The 17631-nt window shown below is 47.7% G+C and overlaps 1 protein-coding gene across 7 annotated transcripts in view; it reads right to left on the reverse strand.

Annotated features, from left to right (window-relative positions):
- CARD11 (caspase recruitment domain family member 11) overlaps nucleotides 1–17631 on the reverse strand; it is a 136608-nt gene that overhangs the window by 55906 nt on the left and 63071 nt on the right. Inside the window, exon 1 of one of the 7 annotated variants that reach the window (XM_049904871.1) lies at nucleotides 13827–16191. The exons of 5 other annotated variants lie outside the window; for them this stretch is intronic. The gene's annotated coding sequence lies outside the window, so the exon portion shown is untranslated. One more of the 7 variants, XM_049904875.1, reaches the window with a different exon arrangement.

Consider the following 17631-nt stretch of genomic DNA (forward strand, 5'->3'; position numbering starts at 1 on the left):
AACGAACGGCAAGAAGGAACTGACACAGCCAATACCCTGGTTTGGACTTCTAGCCTCAGGATTGTCAGACAGTAAATTCCTGTTCTTTAAAACCACCCACTTGTGATATTTTGTTACGGCTGTCCTAGGAAGCTAAGATAAGCACATGGTAGGTTTTCAATAAATGTTTGCCAAATTGAATGCTCTAAAGATCTAAGGAGAAGCCCGGGTGGCACAGTGGTTAAGCGCCCAGTTGCTAACCGAAAGGTTGGTGGTTCAAACCCACTACCCGCTCTAGCAGAAAAAGATGTGGCAGTCTGCTTCCAGGAAGATTATATTCTTGGAGACCCTATGGGGCAGTTCTATTCTGTCCTATAGGGTCAGTAGGAGTCAGAATAGGCTCAACTGCAATGGGTTTTTGGTTACTGATCTGAGGTTTTATAGAATAGAATTCAGTAATCAAGGAACCCTGGTGGTGCAATGGTTAAGTGCTCGGCTGCTAACTGAAAGGCTGGTGGTTCAAATACACCCAGTGGCTCTGCAGGAGCCTGGCAGTCTGCTTCTGTAAAGATTATAGCCAAGAAAACTCCATGAGATAGTCCCACCCTGTCACATGGGGTTGCCATGAGTCGAAAGTTGATTCTATGGCATCCAACAACAACAACATTCAGTAATTTATCTACCAAGAAGGACTCGGTGAATGCAAGCTACCTGATCAGCCTGGGCTGGGTCCTCTGTGAAGCTGTGCCTAACCCTTCCAAATACAGCCATGACTCCCTCTCTCACGCCACCGGTCTTCTGGGCACAAACCAACATTCTTGTATTTCCCACCCTGATTTGCCATTATTTATTTCCATGCCTACTGTGAACTCCTTTTAGAGGAGGGACTGTGTCCTACTCATTTGCATATCTCTACAAGCACTGGTCCCGTAAAGACTGACAGCCTCGGAAACCCATGGGGCATTGTACTCCATCCTATAGGGTTGACATGAGTTGGAATTGACTGGGCAGCACACAACAATAATAACAGGAACCCTGGTTAAATGCCTGGCTTCTAGCTGACAGGTCGGTTGTTCAAACCCACCCGGCAGCACCGTGGAAGAAAGGCCTGGCAATCCACTTCCATAAAGATTAAAACCAAACCCGTTGCTGTTCCTTGGGAGAAAGACCTGGCAATCTGTTTCCATAAAGAGTACAGCCTTGGAAACCCTATGGGGCAGTTCTACTCTGTCCTATAGTGTTGCTATGAGTAGGAATCGACTGGATGGCGGTGGGTTAGCAATATATACAACCAAACATGCATCCATTCATACTTTCTACATGTGCAGTACAACAATATTGGTTACATATTTCACATTGTGTCACCATTCTCACTGTCTCTGCCCATACTGCTTCATCCCCATTAACTTAGGCTCTCTGCCCCTTGAAATTCTCATCTTTGCTTTAGATTAACTGCTGTCAGTTTAAACTCAGATAGATAATTCTTTATAAGAGTGCAATGGTCGAGGCAAACCTTCTTCATTAATTGGGCTAAACCGGTATTTAGTTTAAGGATGGCTTCATGGGAGTGTTTCAGTTCAATATTTAAAGATTATTTCTGGGTACTAGAATTGGGGGTATCCCCAGTCTCAATGGATCTAGTAAGTCTATAAACCATGAGGTACTTTTTGACTTTGGGACTTGGAGAGGTTGTTTGGACAGGGCAAAAGCTTCCATGGGGAAGGTGCTGCCTGACACTTGAGCACCACCGGGTAGAATCCTGCTCCTGGGAGCCTTTGGGGCTGGTGTGGGAGGGTGTGGGATGAGCCCAGCAGCCCCAAGAGCCTTTTAAATGAAAAGGTTGGACCTTCGCCCTTTTATAGAAAAGGTCACCACCATCATCAAAGAAGAGCCCCACTCGGAGAGCAGCCAAGAAAGAGAATTAAGAAGATGCTGTGGAAGCGACATGCGAACCTTAAATCTTCCCCTTTTATCTTCTCCTGGTCTCATCTGGCTGGCTCTGGAGTTCCAAGATGGTGTCCTCCAAGGTTAAGATGGTGGCCGAGGCCAATGGCCCGAATGCATTTCAGATCCAACCCAGGGACTGTCTGTAGAGTTTAGTCATGGTGCCTTTCCAGAGGTGACTTGGGACACAGGCTGTGAACACCATTAGCTCACGAACTCACTATCATTCAACAGTATTGCTAGATGCAGAAGGCAGAAGAGTCAGAAACAAAGGAAGAAACTCTGGCTATGCAAAACCTCAAGAAACTAAAAAACCAACGGCAATGGGGGATAAGACACCAGTGAAAATGTAGAGGTGCTCAAGGCAGGGTAGAGGGGGCAGGAGAAGGTAAACTTGAAGAGAGATGGTAGGAAAGGTTCCCACACTCATCAGGAGAGGAAAGCAAGAGGTGAGAGAGCGGGCTGGTGAAGAATACTGAATGTACCGTGGACTGCCAGAGGAATAGACAAAACTGTCTTAGAAGAAATACAACCGGAATGCTCCTTAGAAGCCAAGGTGGTGAGACTTTGGCTCGCTTACTTTGGTCACATCATCAGGAAAGACCAAGCGCTAGAAAAGGCCATCATGTTTGGTAAAACAAAAAGTCAGCGAACATGAGGGAAAACTTCAGTAAGATGGACGGACACAACAACCGCCACAATGGACTCAAACATACCACTGATCAGGAAGACGGAGCAGAATTGGGCAACGTTTCATTCTCTTGTACATATGGTCGCCATGAGTTGGAGTTGACTCGACTAACAACAAGAGATGGGAGCAGATGAACGGTCAACAAAGGAGAGAAGGAAGAAGGGACCTGAATGACAGCTCGGTCTACCGAGATTTTCAAGGTAAGCTGCGTTCAGAGACTGCAGATCAGAAGCCCATCGCAGAAACTCACTAAGGGGAAGCAGTGAGGCTCCCACGGGCCACTACCTGCAGCTCAGGTGCAGTTATCCCCAAAGGCCCAGAGCTGGTCCCCACGGCATCACAGCATCCTTTGAGGATACAGCACCTGGCTGCACACAGACCACGCTAATCTCTCCCCTCATGCATTTATAGGACACACTGACAATATACTTAGAATTGACGTAGCCGTCCATTTAAAACTTGCTTCCTGTGGTGGGGCCAACTATTTTATGAAGTATCATGAGAACAGGTAAATGCAGTAAACTTTTACACACATTGCCACGTGTCTGAAAATAACTTGGCCAACTATTTCAATCAACGAGAAGGCTCCTAACTAGAAACCGCAGGTTTCAAGTTTTTCTTACATTGGAAAGGAGTCCCTGGGTACTGCAAACAGTTAATATGCTCGGCTGCTAACCCTAAAGGTTGGAGATTCGAGTCCACCCAGCGGCACCTTGGAAGGAAGAACTGGCAGTCTACTTCTGAAAAATCAGCCGTTGAAAACCCTATGAAGCACCGTTCTACTCTGACACACATGGAGTCACCATGAGTTGGAATCGATTTGATGGCAACCAGCTTTTTATATTGGAACAGGTGGTGGTGGCAGTGGGAGTGTTCCTGCCTCTAGCTGTCTAATTCTCCCACTCCGCTGTAGGGATAATACCAACAAACGAAATCGGGGGTGCTGAGGCTCTGGTTTTCTCTGGGGCAGAACAGCGCTCCAAGCTCCTATTTCTTGAAAGGCCTCCAGGTCTGGCAGGTGCAAGGCTGGTGCCGGAAGCAGCAGCTAGGTTTTATTTAGACTTCGGACTTCCTTATTTAACCCCCAGGGGTTCATGGCTTGAGGTCAAAGCTGTACTTTTTCACACACCAGCTCTCTGGTCAGAGTTCAAATGCAGAAGAAAGGTGGTTCTATAGGGCCAGGTGGTGAATGACTTAGTTAAAATGGCAATGAGCTTTGCCATCTGGTCACCAACTTGGTCTCTGAAGAGCCCTTCCTGCTATAGATGTAGAAAGTTGGGTGGCTGAGATCCTATCTGCAGGGCACCTGAAGCTCCTGCCCTCAAGAGATTAAGATATGTTGCGATTCTTGGTGTGAAGTGATACTGTTTGGGAAAAAAAAAAAAAATTGGGATGGGGGAGGAAAAGGGACCACAGTAATTCTATTCTAAGGAGCCCTGGTGGCACGGTGGTCAAACGCTGACCGAAAGGTCTGTGATTCGAACCCACCAGCCTCTCCACCAGAGAAAGGTGTGGCAGTCTGCTTCCATAAAGATTACAGTCTTGGAAATCTTAGGGGGTGGTTCTACTCTGTCCTACAGGGTGGCTACAAGTCCAAATCGACTCATTGGCAACAGGTTAATTCTATGCCAATCAAACAAAAAGAAAGCCAAACCAACAAATATTTGCATAAAGAGATAAAACTGGCAGGTTCCCCCTGGGTTCTAGTGGAAAAGCTATGTTTCTGAAGTCAGAGAGTCCTGCGTTTGAACTCCAGTTCCGCCGCTTATTGCTGTGCTACCTCGGGCACGCTGCTCAACCTCTCTGAGCCTCCATTTATCTGCCTGTTAAATCGGACAAGTCATACTAACATCGTAGATTTTTTGCAGCACACGTTACCACCAGTTGCCACTGAGTCAGCTCCGAGTCATGGCAATTTTATGTGTGTCAGAGTAGAACTGTGCTCCATAAGGTTTTCAATGGTTTACTTTTCACAAGTAGATTGCCAAGGTTTTCTTCCAAAGTGCCTCTGGGTGAACGCAAACCAACAACCATTCAGCTAGCAGCAAGTATGTCAACGCTTCGCACCGCCCAGGAACTCCTACAGCCCCCATGGCAGGCACTTAGTCCACGTCAGCCCCTTGACAAGCCAGCAGCAAACTCCAGATAGAAACAAGAAGTTCCTACCTAGTCGCCCAGCATCATTATCTTCACACCAAACAGAAATCAGAGAATAACTGAAAAGATTTATCCTCAACACTTTTGTGGGTACTTCCTATGTGAAACTCACCCACTCGGTGCCATTAGCATCTTCTTATGTCTGCCATGCAACTTACGATCCTCTGGGCAGGGACCCATCTCATATTTCCTCGTTCACCCCGTGGCCTCGCAACTGTCTTACATAAATAGGCATTCAATATTTATAAAGTGATTGATTTCCAATGGATGAGCGTGGGGGTTCTCTTACTTGTTATTATTTTCCTCCCTTCAGCGGATAAGACTTTTATCTCTGCGAGCGTGGGGTGGGTTTTTACTGTGACAGCCTGCTGACGGCATCGCATGCCCTTCATTTGTACCCAGGGTGTTCTGCTGCGCCTGCAATTTGGAACTAAGTGCCAATCTATCTTACGCTCTCAATCGGTCATGGATTAGAAGCCTAGAATATACGTCCCTCCAAAGTCTGAGCTGCAGGGACAGAGCCATCTTGTCACAAACCATCTTCCCTGGATGACATGCAGAAGACCCACCTGGCCCTGCATTCGGTCCGGGAGCCCGCCTCATTTTCTGGTACTTCCAACCATCACAGCCACATTACAGCCACAATGGATATTTGCAATCTGATCCAACCCTGGAGGAGTATGAGATTCTGCAACCATCCAGAAAAGATCTCAGCATATCCATTGGCGTCCTGGAGTGAAGTCCAGTTTACTGAATTCTAATTCTTCATAAGAGTTTGGAGAAAGTACAGCCAGAATGGTCCTTGGAAGTGAGGGTGGAGAGACATCATCTCACTTACTTTGGCCATGTCATCAAGAGGGACGAATTCCTGGAGAAGGACATTGTGCTTGGTAAAGCAGAGGGTCAGTGAAAAAGAGGGAGACCCTCAACGAGGTGGATTGACATAGTGGCTGCAACAACGGGCTCAAACATGTCTACTGTTCTCAGGATGGCGCAGGATTGGGCAACACTTAGTCCTGTTGAACAAGAAGTCGCTATGAGTCATAGCTGGCTCAAAAGCACCTAACAACAACAACAGCAGCAACAACCTGAATTGCAAGGGTTCGATCCACAACTGATCACAGGGACGGCACAGAAACGGGCAGCATTTCGCTCCACTGTGCCTGGGGTTACCACAAGTCAGAGCTGACTCGACAGCAGCTAACCACGATAATTCTTTGGAAATGGATGATCCAGCAGCAGCCAGAATGGTCGATTGAGCATAACAGGTCACCCCCTCATTGTGTGAGATAACAGAGTTTACAGGAACTTAAGAAGCCCTGGTGGCACAGTTATTAAGTGCTCAGCTGCTAACTGAGAGGTTTAAAGCCACCAGCTGCTCCACTGGAGAAAGATGTGGCACTCTGCTTCTATAAAGATTACAGCCTTGGAAATGTGCTTCTCAGTTCAACCAAGTATACAAGACCAAATGGGCAACGCCTGCCCAAAAGCAAAGACGAGGAGGCAGGAAGAGACAGGAAAACTAGACGAATGGGCACGGGGAACACGGAGCAGAAAGGGGGAGAGGGCTGACATATTGTAGGGGTTGCAATCAGTGTCACCAAATAATTTGTGTATAAATTTTTGAATAAGAAACTAATTTGTGCTACCAACTTTCACCTAAGGCACAATGAGAAAAAAAAAAAAAAGATTACAGCTTTGGAAGCCCTTTGGGTCAGTTCTACTCTATCCTATAGGGTCACTATGAGTCAGTATTGCCTTGATGGTAGTGGGTTTGGTTCTGTTTTTGGCTTTACAGTAACTTCTTCATCAGGTGACCTTTGGGATATAAACTCCTGGACAGCCAGGGCACAACATCTTTTGTGCTGTGGGTGTCTAATGTGTGGTGGGCACTCAGACAGTGTAAGAGAAGGGGGATGGTGATGACTCAGTAGCAAAACCCACAGCAGACAGTGAGGGTGGAGGCAGGTGGTGTCCACAGAAAGATTGCTGCAGCGCAAAAGAGCTGGGAATAAACGTCCTCCATAAATCCTGCATCCTCATGCTTAGGTTGTCTGTCACCTAATCTAGGATTACTCTAGACTGTGGCTAGGTTTAGGAGCCCTGGTAGCACAATGATTAAGTGCCCAGCTGCTAACTGAAAGGTTACAGCCTTGGAAACCCTACGGCGCAGTTCTACTTTATCCCATGGGGTTGTTATGAATGAGAATTGACAGCACCTAACAACAATGTGTATTTTACGTAAATATATTATACATATATAAAGCCAAACCGAACCTGTTGCCACCAAGTTGATTCTGACTCACGACAATCCCATGCGTTACAGAATAGAACTGCCCCATGGGGTTTTCTAGGCTGTAATCTTTATGAGAACAGGTCGCTAAGTCTTTCTTCTGTGGTGCCACTGGGTAAGTTTGAACCGCCAACCTTTTGGTTACAGCTGAGTGCTTAACTGTGGCGCCATCCAGCAGCTACGTGAGAGAAGGACCTGGTGATCTTTTCCTGTAAACATCACAGCCTAGAAAACCCTATGCGGCAGTTTTACTCTGTCACATGGGGTCGCTATGAGTGGTCATTGACTCAACAGCACCCAACAACAACATGGCCAGCCTTCCTGGGAAGAAAGGAATAACCAAGATCCGGATGTTGGGAAACTGCAGGCACAATAGAGATTTCTAGTTTTTCACACAGCAAGAAAAGGAGCGAGACACGTCAGTGCCCCTCCCATCTGCCCCGTTCAGGAAAAGACTCATGGGCAACCCCCAAATAGCAATCCAAGCCAACTCTCCATCCTCCAGGGACCAAAGACCCTGTGTCATGGATTGAATTGTGCCCCCCAAAATGCGTGTAAATCCTACCTCTATGCTGTTAGTGAGGTGGGATTATTGGCAGTTGAGATATTAATGAGGCAGGACTCAATCTACAAGATTAGGTTGTGTCTTAATTCAATCTCTTTTGAGACATAAGAGAGAAGTTAGCAGAGAGATATGGGACCTCATATGACCAAAATAGTGGAGCCAGGAGCGTGTCCTCTGGACCCAGGGTCCCTGGGCTAAGAAGCTCCTAGAGCAGAGGAAGATTGATGACGAGGACTTTCCTTCAGAGCTGACAGAGAGAGAAAGCCTTCCCCTGGAGCTGGCACCCTGAATTCGGACTTCTAGTCTCCTAGACTGTGAAAGAATAAATATCTGTTTGTTAAAACCATCTACTTGTGGTATTTCTGTTATAGCAGCACTAGGTAACTAAGACACCCTGTTCGTGGAGGTTCCAGACTTCTGGTCTGTTCCATCTCTCCTTCTTCTGCATGTCTTGCAGTAACGTGGTCATTTATTGGAGGCACTTTTAGAAGAATAGGGCACAATGTCTATGTTCAGGGCCATTATTACCACAATTATTACAACAATGAGTGTTTCCACCCGTGAATTTCGAACCAGTCAGTGCTTTTGTTCTGAGGTGCTTCTGCCAAAACGATGGCAAGGGAGCAAGTTAGTTAAAAGACATTAACTGGGCATCCACTACATTGGGAGCAAAATAGTTTGTGCATCCAATTAAATTTTAGGCTTAGGAGAGGGAGTGAGAGAGAAGGAAGGAGAGAGGGATCCAGAAAGGGTCTCTTGACTCATAATTAACTACAAAATAAACAGCTCTCTCACAAAATGGGGCCCTCTTTCCTGCACTCCTACTTTTCAATTAGCTCTATGTTATTCTGGTCTCCTCTATTACTGGAGATAATCAGGGCTTGGCTGTAATTAATTGTTCTAATGTACCCAGGAGCAGAGCCAGTCCAACGCTGGGGAAGTTGGCCATATCTGCTCATTTCCCCAATGAGCCCCTGGTAGATGGGCTCCTAGTTCAGCATGACCACAGTGCCCTGTGGGTGGGTGAGGCAGATGGGCAGAGACATATGTGAGTGGCATCTGGCTCCACTGCTGCCCTGGGGTGCTGGGCAAGTGTCCTTCTGTCTCCCACCATCTTCTTCCCGGCTTCCCATCACAGCCACAGTAGCCCCAAGCTCTTATTGTCAGGGACCTTGAAAATCAAAACAGCTCCCATGTCTGAGCACGTGGGGGTGGAAGGCTCTGAGCAGACCATTACTCCAGCCCTCACCCCAGGTATTATCATCTCTGGAGAACAGACCAGAGCAATGAGGCTTGAAAAGGGTACAACATAGGATTGGGGGGGAAGAGGCCAAGCTGGAAAGGGTCCTTGGGTGGCATAAGTGGTTTGTGATTGACTGTTAATCTAAAGGTTGGCAGTTCAAATCTACCCAGTGGTGCTGTGGAAGAAAGGCCTGGCGATCTGCTTCCATAAGGATTGTTGTTGTTGGGTGCTGTCGAGTCGATTTTCAGCTCATAGCAACCCCATGCGACAGAGCAGAAGTGTCCCATTGGGTTTTCTAAGCTATAATCTTTATAGGAGCAGGTCATCAGGTCTTTCTCCTGTGAAGCTGCTGGGTGGGTTTCAACTGCTGACCTTTCAGTTAGCAGCCAAACGCTTAACTGTTGAGCCATTGGGGCTCTTCATTCTATACAGTTCACAGACAAGAAAACCCTATGGAGCAGTTCTACTTTGTAATACATGGAGTCGCCATGAGTTGGAATCGACTCAACAGCAACGAGTTTGGCCAAGCTAGGGTCTGAACCTCAGGAGGCAGGCACGGGCACTCTTCCTTGTAGGAACCCAGTGGCTTTTCAGACCCAAAGTTCCTGCAGGAGGTGACAGCAATGCCTTGTGTGGGACACTGGCGAAGAGAGACAGAGATAGCGACAGAAGGGGAGGTCAGAGGGCGGGGGAAGAGTGGGGTTCACGCCAGAGAAAAGGAAGTAAGACTCAGAGGTTTATTCAGTACCCACAGGGGGCAGAGCTGAGAAAAGGAAAGAGAAATGAAAGGACAAAGCAGAGAGGAAAGACGGCAACTGGGGTGGGGTGCGGGGCACCGGGTGGGGGGCATGGAAGTAAAAGGGAGGGTGTATGAGTGTCCTGTGGCCACTGTAACAAAGAACCACAAAGTGAAGTGGGGCTTAAAACAACAAAAATGCATTCTTTCTCAGTTCTGGAGGCTGGGAGTCCAAAATCAAGGTGTTGGCAGGGCCGTGCTCCCTCTGAAGGTCTACGGAAGAATACTTCCTTGTCTCTAGTTTCTGAAGGTTGCTTGCAATCCTTGGCGTGTGGCTTCATCACTCCAGTCTCTGCCTCCGTCTTCACATGGCCCTCTTCCCTGTGCGTCTGTGTCTAAACTTCCCTCTTCTTATGACACCAGTCACATTGGGTTTAAGGCCCACCCTACTCCAGCGTGACCTCACCTTAACTTGATTACCTTTGTGAAGATCCTATTTCCAAATAAGGTCACACTCACAGGTACTGGGGGTTAGGACTTAAATCTTTTTGGGGAACACAAACCAATCCATAACAGAGGATCTGGCCAGAAAGGGGCGGACTGCTATTTTAGCACCCTCCGCCCCCATTTGTCAGTTTGTTGTACTGTGGTGGATTGCATGTCACTGTGATACTGGAAGCTGTGTCACAGGTATTTTAAATACCAGCAGGATCACTCATGTTAGACAGGTTTCAGTGGAGCCTTCAGACTAAGACAGACTAGGAAGAAAGGCCTGGCAATCTGCTTCCAAAATCCAGCCAATAAAAACCCTATGGCACAATAGCATATTGTCTGATACAGTGCAGGAAGATGAGTGAGCCCCCTAGTTGGAAGGCACTCAAAATACTCAGTGGCCACGACAATGGACTCAAGCATACCAATGAGCCCAAAGATGTACACGGGTTGCCATGAGTTGGAGCTGCTTCAGTGGCAGCTAACAACTATTTTGGCCTCTATGTGTCACACCCCTCATCCAGAGAGCTCCTGAGATTCCCAAGATCACTCCTTGCCCATGAACTTCTGGAATTTAACCAGTTTTAACACAAAAAGAGAACCAGAGAACTTCAAACTTAAAATATGTGGACTCATATTTTCCACCTATTTGCACAAGGTCAGGGGGTCGGGAAGAGAATGCCCAAAACATCTCGAAATGTACCAGTTTTCCTTCCATGGAGAGAGGGTTCTATGGTGTCTCTTGGACCGTTTATGGGGTAAAAGCATCTTTAATTTGTTGGGCTGGAAGGTTGGAGGTGTTTCTTTTCACAAGTGTCCAAAACTCCGCTGCTGTTGAGCTGATTTCAACTGGTGGTGACCCCAGATGTTATGGAGTAGAGCTGCTCCATATGGTATTCTTGGCTCGGGTCTTTACAGAAGCAGATCACCAGGCCTTTTCTTCTGCAGCAACGTTAGATAGGTTCGAACTATCAACTTTTTGGTTAGTAGACAAGTGCAAACTGTTTGCACCATCTAGAAACCTTTCTCTACTACCAGCCACCAGGAAATACAAGACCAGGTTTTTGAGATGTTCTGTGCCTCCTACATAGCTGTGGTGGAGAAACCACCCTGAAAAAAGATGCCTCTAAGACTTGAGTCTCTGAAAGTTATAGGAAAAGAATTATTTGGGGAATCTCAAATGCTCAGAGAAAGGTCCTGGGCGGTGCAAATGGTTGGCGCTTCACCATGGACCAAAAGGTTGGTGGTTCAAACTGACCCAGTGGCACCATGGAAAGACCTGGCAATCTGTTTCCAAAAAGATTACAGCCGAGAAAACCCTATGGAGCAGCTCTACTCTGTAACACACGGGGATACCATGAGTTGGCACTGACTTGACAGCAATGGTTTTTTTTTTTTTTTTGGTTTATGCTCAGAGAGTGTTTATAGTTTCTTCTTCCCATCTAAGTTAAGCATTACAAGTCATATGCAATGCCTTTTTCATGTGCATGCCAAACAAAGCCATCACCAATAATTAAACAAGGCACCCATCAAAACTGTACCCAGAAACCATTGCTTCGTACAGACCCTGAGTGTTGGGAAGGTGTCTCCTTAGCTGTGGAGTGAGGTGACCCAGCTGCTTCTATTATCCTGTGTATTTTCTTACCTGTGTGCCAGGAGCTCTGAGTCAGTTCACAGGGAAGCTGAGCTTGAAGGTCAGTCACTGGCTGGATGTGAGTGTATTGCAGGCGTGGCTTCACCCATGCAGGCAGTGGACAGTGGGGTGTTGCTCTGAAATTTCAGCACTGGGGTGGTTATTCCTCGTGTGTGACTCTGAGTCACTGTATTAGTTTCCTGCGTTCCTGAGTGGTGTGAATGAATGATTGGCATTCGTCTACTAACCTAAAAGGTTGGTGATTCCAACCTACCCAGTGGTACCATGGAAGAAAGGCCTGGCAATCTGCTTCCATAAAGATTACAGCCAAGAAAACCCTATGGAGCAGTTCTACTCTGTAACACAGGGTTTCCATGAGTTGGAATCAACTTGACAGCAATGTGTTTTTTTTTTTTTTTGGTTTCTTCGGGCTGCCATAACAAAATATTACAAATTGGGTAGCTTTAACAGAACCAAAATTTATTGTCTCAGAGTTATGGAAGCCAGAAGTCCAAATTCAGGGTTCAGCAGGACCACGTTCTCTCCAGAAGACCTAGGGGAGGAACCGTCTTTGCCTCTTCCAGCTTCTAGCAGGTCCAGGTGTTCCCTGGTTTGCGGCTGCAGTGTAAACTCCAACCTCTGCCTCTGTCTTCACGTGGCCAGCTTCCCTGAGTATCTCTTTTATAAGGACACCGCTCACATTGGATTAGGGCCCACCCTACTCCAGTGTGACCTCATGCTAACTTAACTGAAACATCACCCAAGACACTATTTCCGAACAAGATCATGTTCATGAGTACTGGGGTAACTTCATCATAAATTTTTGGATGTCACAATTCAACCCATAACAGACACCATGAATTTATCACTCTGCGTCACATTTTAAAGGATGACCCTAAGACCTAGCCACCTTTTCCAAACCAGTGAAGTCAGCTTAACCCCATAAAAGGAGACCACGGTCTGCTCTCTAATAAGCAAACCATCCCAGGAGGCTGCATACTTTTCTGCAAACATGCAGGACTTAACATATTTCTGAATAGTTCCATTAGGAATTGAGAAACCTTCTCAGGTTCCTCCATGAGGTCCTGGGAGGAGGGGAGATTCCCCTTTAGAGTCCCTGGTCCCTCCTTGGTGAGCGCTTGTCTCATGCCGCCCCTTTATTCCTGGATTCTAGACTACAAGGCCTCACGCCTGGTCTGGCCTGCTTCTTTTCATTCCATCTCGCTGTGGGCAGGGGCTGGGCCTTGGGTCAACTGTTGGGCAGCATTTTAGCACTGGTTCACTTCTGTGCATATAGAATCTTAATCAATCTCTGAGGAACTGATGGAAAGGGGTACCCCGGAGACGGCAGGGGTTCAGCCAGCACCCAGAGAGGCTGGGCTGCAGGGCTGGGCATTTCAGACAAAGACGAGGGCCAGCTTCTGGAAACAGGGCAGCTCAATCTCCTCTCTGCCTGGCTGGGGGCCATGGGCCTCTCCCTCCTTCAACAGGACCCCTCTGTGCCCTCAGCCCATCCTTAGTACCTTGCACTGATCTTAGAAGAAAATAAAGCTCCTGCACATGAAAACGGGGTGCTGCAACCCGAATCCATCATCCGGTGTTCATGTGTGTCAGCGTACAACTGTGCTCCCCCGGGCTGTCGATGGCTGATTTTCGGGTAGTAGATCACCAGGCCTTTCTTTTGAGGCACCTCTGGGTAGTCTTGAACCTCCAACCTTTCACTTAGCAGTCAAAGAGATCACCATTTGCACCACTCAAAAAACCCAAACCAAACCTGCTGCCGTTGAGTCCATTCCAACTCATAGCAGGGACTCTGCGTATGACAGCTATGGCATAAAATAGCGGGCCCAGCACCTGCTGCCAACAGTCCGTGGTCTCGTTTAAGAAATTAAGAAGTGAAAAAGAACACCCGTGAAGCCACGAGAGCGCAGGGGTGCGGCCGGCCGAGAGCGGAAGAAATAGGTATTGGGGGGACAAAGCGGTCCCACCAGAGCCCAGCCCTGCCTCAAAAGCAATTTGCACAGAACAAGGACTTCAATTCGGTACACAGAACACACGTGAGTAGGAGACGAGCCAGCCGACAATATGCTCACCTGTTCGGAAACTAGCTACGTCCTGGTCTGGGTAGGGGGAGTCTCCACGGGCCTCTCAAATTCCCTCTTCTCCGGCTTGCTGCCTACAAGGCCCTTGAAAACACGGATGCTGTGGCTGCCTCCCCCGGAAGCCCCACGTTGCCCCCACCAGATGCTGCCTCTATTTTTAGCCCATACAGAGGTGGCGGTGGGGTGGGGGTGGGCTGCCACACTGACTTCCCCTTTTGTCTCTGAGCTAAGTGTGTAGGTGGCCTTCGATCCACAGGAGAGGCTGGGAGGGCAGGGGGGAGGCTGTGCTCACTGAGCAGGGACGGATTACCCAATAAGCAAGGTACACACGGGCTTAACTGTGCTTACTTACTAATCTGTAGTGCGCAATTTCACCACAACCTTGATGTGGCGAAATTGTGCGTGTGAAACCTATGTGAAATTGTGCACTACAGATTAGTAAGCAAACACAATTAAGCCCGTGCATACCTTGCTAATTGGGTAATGTGTCCCTGTCACTGAGGCAAGCAGGGTGTTCAGAGAGCCAAGGCTGTGTCTGCTATTGGGGGACAGGGAGTGTATTGGGGGCAGAGGGGAAGGAGGACCAGGGAGGAGCCAGCGTCATCGGAGCCCCACCCTTCCTGCTGCCCAGGCTGCTGAGCTCTGTCTCACTCAGAATAAAAGCCCCGGTGGTGCAGTGGTTAAGCACTCGGCTGCTAACTGAAAGGTCGGTGGTTGGAATCCACCAGCCACTCCATGGGAGAAAGATGAGGCAGTCTGCTTCTGTAAAGATTCACAGTCTTGGAAACTCTATGGGGCAGTTCTACTGTGTGCTATGGGTCACTATGAGTCGGAATCAACTTGACAGCAGTGGGTTTGGGACGTGTAAATCTGTGGCTGCTTTTCTATTACTTGCAGCTGAAAACAATTCTAACAAATTCAAGTGACAAATACGACCCAAGAGCTCTAAGAACGTCATATTGGTCCCAGCCTTACCCTGGTCCTCTGATTTTCAACTCCACTCAGGAAGAAGGTCATCTGTGGATGTGTAATTTCTAGCACATTTGAAGCCTCACAGTGAGCCTGTCCAAAGTCAAGTACACCATCCTATTATTTTCTCCCCTGACTCTCTGTTAATGTGGGCATGGGAACCTGTGACCCCGAATTCAGTTCCTCGCTGACAACCTTTCAACTTCTCTCCACCCCTGCTGCCAGCCCAGCTCTGGGGCTTCGTTCTCCCAGGAGTCCCTGGGGGTTGAAGAAAGAGCCCGTCTGGGAGGTAGACGGGTTGGAAAGACCTGTAGGGCAGACGCGTCCTCATGGGGAAACGGGGCATGGAGCTCTGGGAAAGATTAAAGGATCTGATGCAGTGACAACTGCCTGACCGTGTCCTGCACGTGTGTTAGCTACTGTGGAGCCAGCCGCCGACTCACAGCTTCCTCAGGCACAATGGAACGAAATGGTGCCCGGTCCTGCGCTATCCACGTGATCACTTGAGTGTCAGATGCTTGCAATCCGTGTTGTTGTTGTTAGGTGCTGTCGAGTTGCCTCCAACTCATAGTGATCTTCTGTATAACAGGAGGACACATTGCCTGGCCCTACACCATCCTCCCAGTTGTTGCTATGCTTGAGCCCATTGTTGTAGCTACTGTGTCAATCCATCTCATTGAAGGTCTTCCTCTTTTTTTGCTGGCCATCTACCAAGCATGATGTCCTTTTTAGTGATTGGTCTCTCCTGAGGACATATCTTAAGTGAGCAGCAGTCTCACCATGCTCAATTCTAAGGAACATTCTGATTGTACTTCCTCCAAGAATGATCTGTTTGTTCTTCTGGCAGTCCACGGTATATTTAATGTCCTTCGTCACCACCATAATTCAAATGCATCAGTTCTTTAGTCTCCCTTTTTCACTGTCCAGCTTTTGCATTTATATGACACCATGGCTTGGGTTGGGTGCACCTTAGTCATCAAAGTGACATCTTTGTTTTTTAAGATTTTAAAGAGGTCTTTTGGAGCAGATTTTCCCAGCGCAATACATTGTTTGATTTCTTAACTGCTGCTTCCATGGGCATTGATTGTCGATCCAAGTAAAACGAAATCCTTGACAACTTCATGATGTTGCTCATAGGGTTGTCATTGGCTAATTTTTGGAGGTCGATCACCAGGCCTTTCTTCCTAGTTTGTCTTAAGTCTGGAAGCTCCACTGAAACCTGTTCAGCATCATACCAACAGGCAAGCCTCTGCTGACAGACAGGTGGTGGCTGCACATGACGTGCACTGGCCAGGAGTTGAACCCAGGTCTCCTGTATGGAAGGCAAGAATTCTACCACTGAACCACCACCGCGCTCTTCCTGCACATGTAGGTGATTAATAAAGGTTACCCCCTTCCTTTCCTAGAAGCCCACAGCGTCCCCTCCATTCCTACCCAACAAAGATGTGTTTCACATCCTATGCTTCATGACCCTATCCCAAATCTACCATTTAGCCCAATTTGCTTTGCTTTCCCAACCTGTCCCTGTTGCAAGGCCATTTACTGTTCTCTTTCCTTTTAAAAAAACTAAGGTATAATTAATTAGTAAGCAACACTGGTCTCAAGTATATTGAGTTCAGTGAGTTTGATAGAAGAAGACGCCAATGTAACGAAGACCCCAGTTGAGAACTGGGGCATGATGATTGCCCTAGCTAGTTCCTCCTAGCCCCTTCCATTCTATCCTCCCTCCCCCAGGGGCCACCACTACTGCGATTCTATCAGTTCTGCCTTTCCTTGAACCTCAGCAAAGTGGAATTAACCAATCTGTACTCTTTTGGATTAGGCTTCTTGGGTTGCTCAGCCTTTTGGGGTACACCCATTCGTGCTGGGCATCAGCAGCTTGTTCCTTTTTGTTACTGAGCAGTACTCCATCAATGGCATGCATCCCACTTTGTTTATCCATTCACCTGCTGGTGAACATTTGGGATGTTTTCTGTTTTATTGGGACATTCTTGTTTGTTGTAGCCCTTGACTTACTTATGACCTATTCCCAGCTGGTTTGGGCTGTTGCCAGATATATATGCCTGAGTCTATTCACTATTCTTGAGTAGAATCTGATTTTGGGTCATCAAGTGTGTGCTGCACCCTAACACCTATCCACCTCGAGAAGTAGTGGTGATAGTTGTGTGCATCAGATTCTATTAGCAGCTGGGGTTCACCCTCTGGGGGGGCAGGATGCTGACAGGCTTCCCCCAAGTGTCAGTGAGGTAGGTGTGTCTCTATTCCTATAGCACCTTGGTGGGAGGGCACTGCAGCTGTACCTTAGGCCCTCAATGCAAGTACCTCTACTGACTGGTAGGTGTCACCCTCCTTAGACCCCTAAGGCAAGAGGCTAGGTGGTCTGGGGGGAGCTTCAGCCCTCAGTTCCCTGTTGTGGGTCAGTTAGGGCTCTGCTGAATAAGCAGAGATATCAGACCTGGGAAACTTGTTTTTCCAGAAAATCTGCTAAAAAAAAAATGCAGTCAGATCCCTATCAGAACTGCCTTTGGATTATAACCGCCACCTTGTTCCCTGTAAGGATGAAAGTCTGAGATTTGGATCATATATGCTTGGCTGTTTCTGTGTTTTAGCTGGTTCTGTGTTTTTAGTCCAATTAGGGATGGATTTTTGGTCCCTGGGTTTTTTGTGGTTCCTTCTCTCAGGCCGGAAGAATGGGTTAGGAAAAGACCAAAAAAAAAAAAGGGAAAAGCAAAGCCACCACGGAGCCGGAGCCGTTCTCCCTCTGGCTCAGGAAATTCCAATGTTAATAAAGCCGCCTGGGAAGGGTGGGGGAGGGTTCAGAGAGATA

The sequence above is a fragment of the Elephas maximus genome, chromosome 12 (genome assembly GCF_024166365.1).
Source record: "Elephas maximus indicus isolate mEleMax1 chromosome 12, mEleMax1 primary haplotype, whole genome shotgun sequence".
NCBI classification, from domain to species: Eukaryota; Metazoa; Chordata; class Mammalia; order Proboscidea; family Elephantidae; genus Elephas; species Elephas maximus.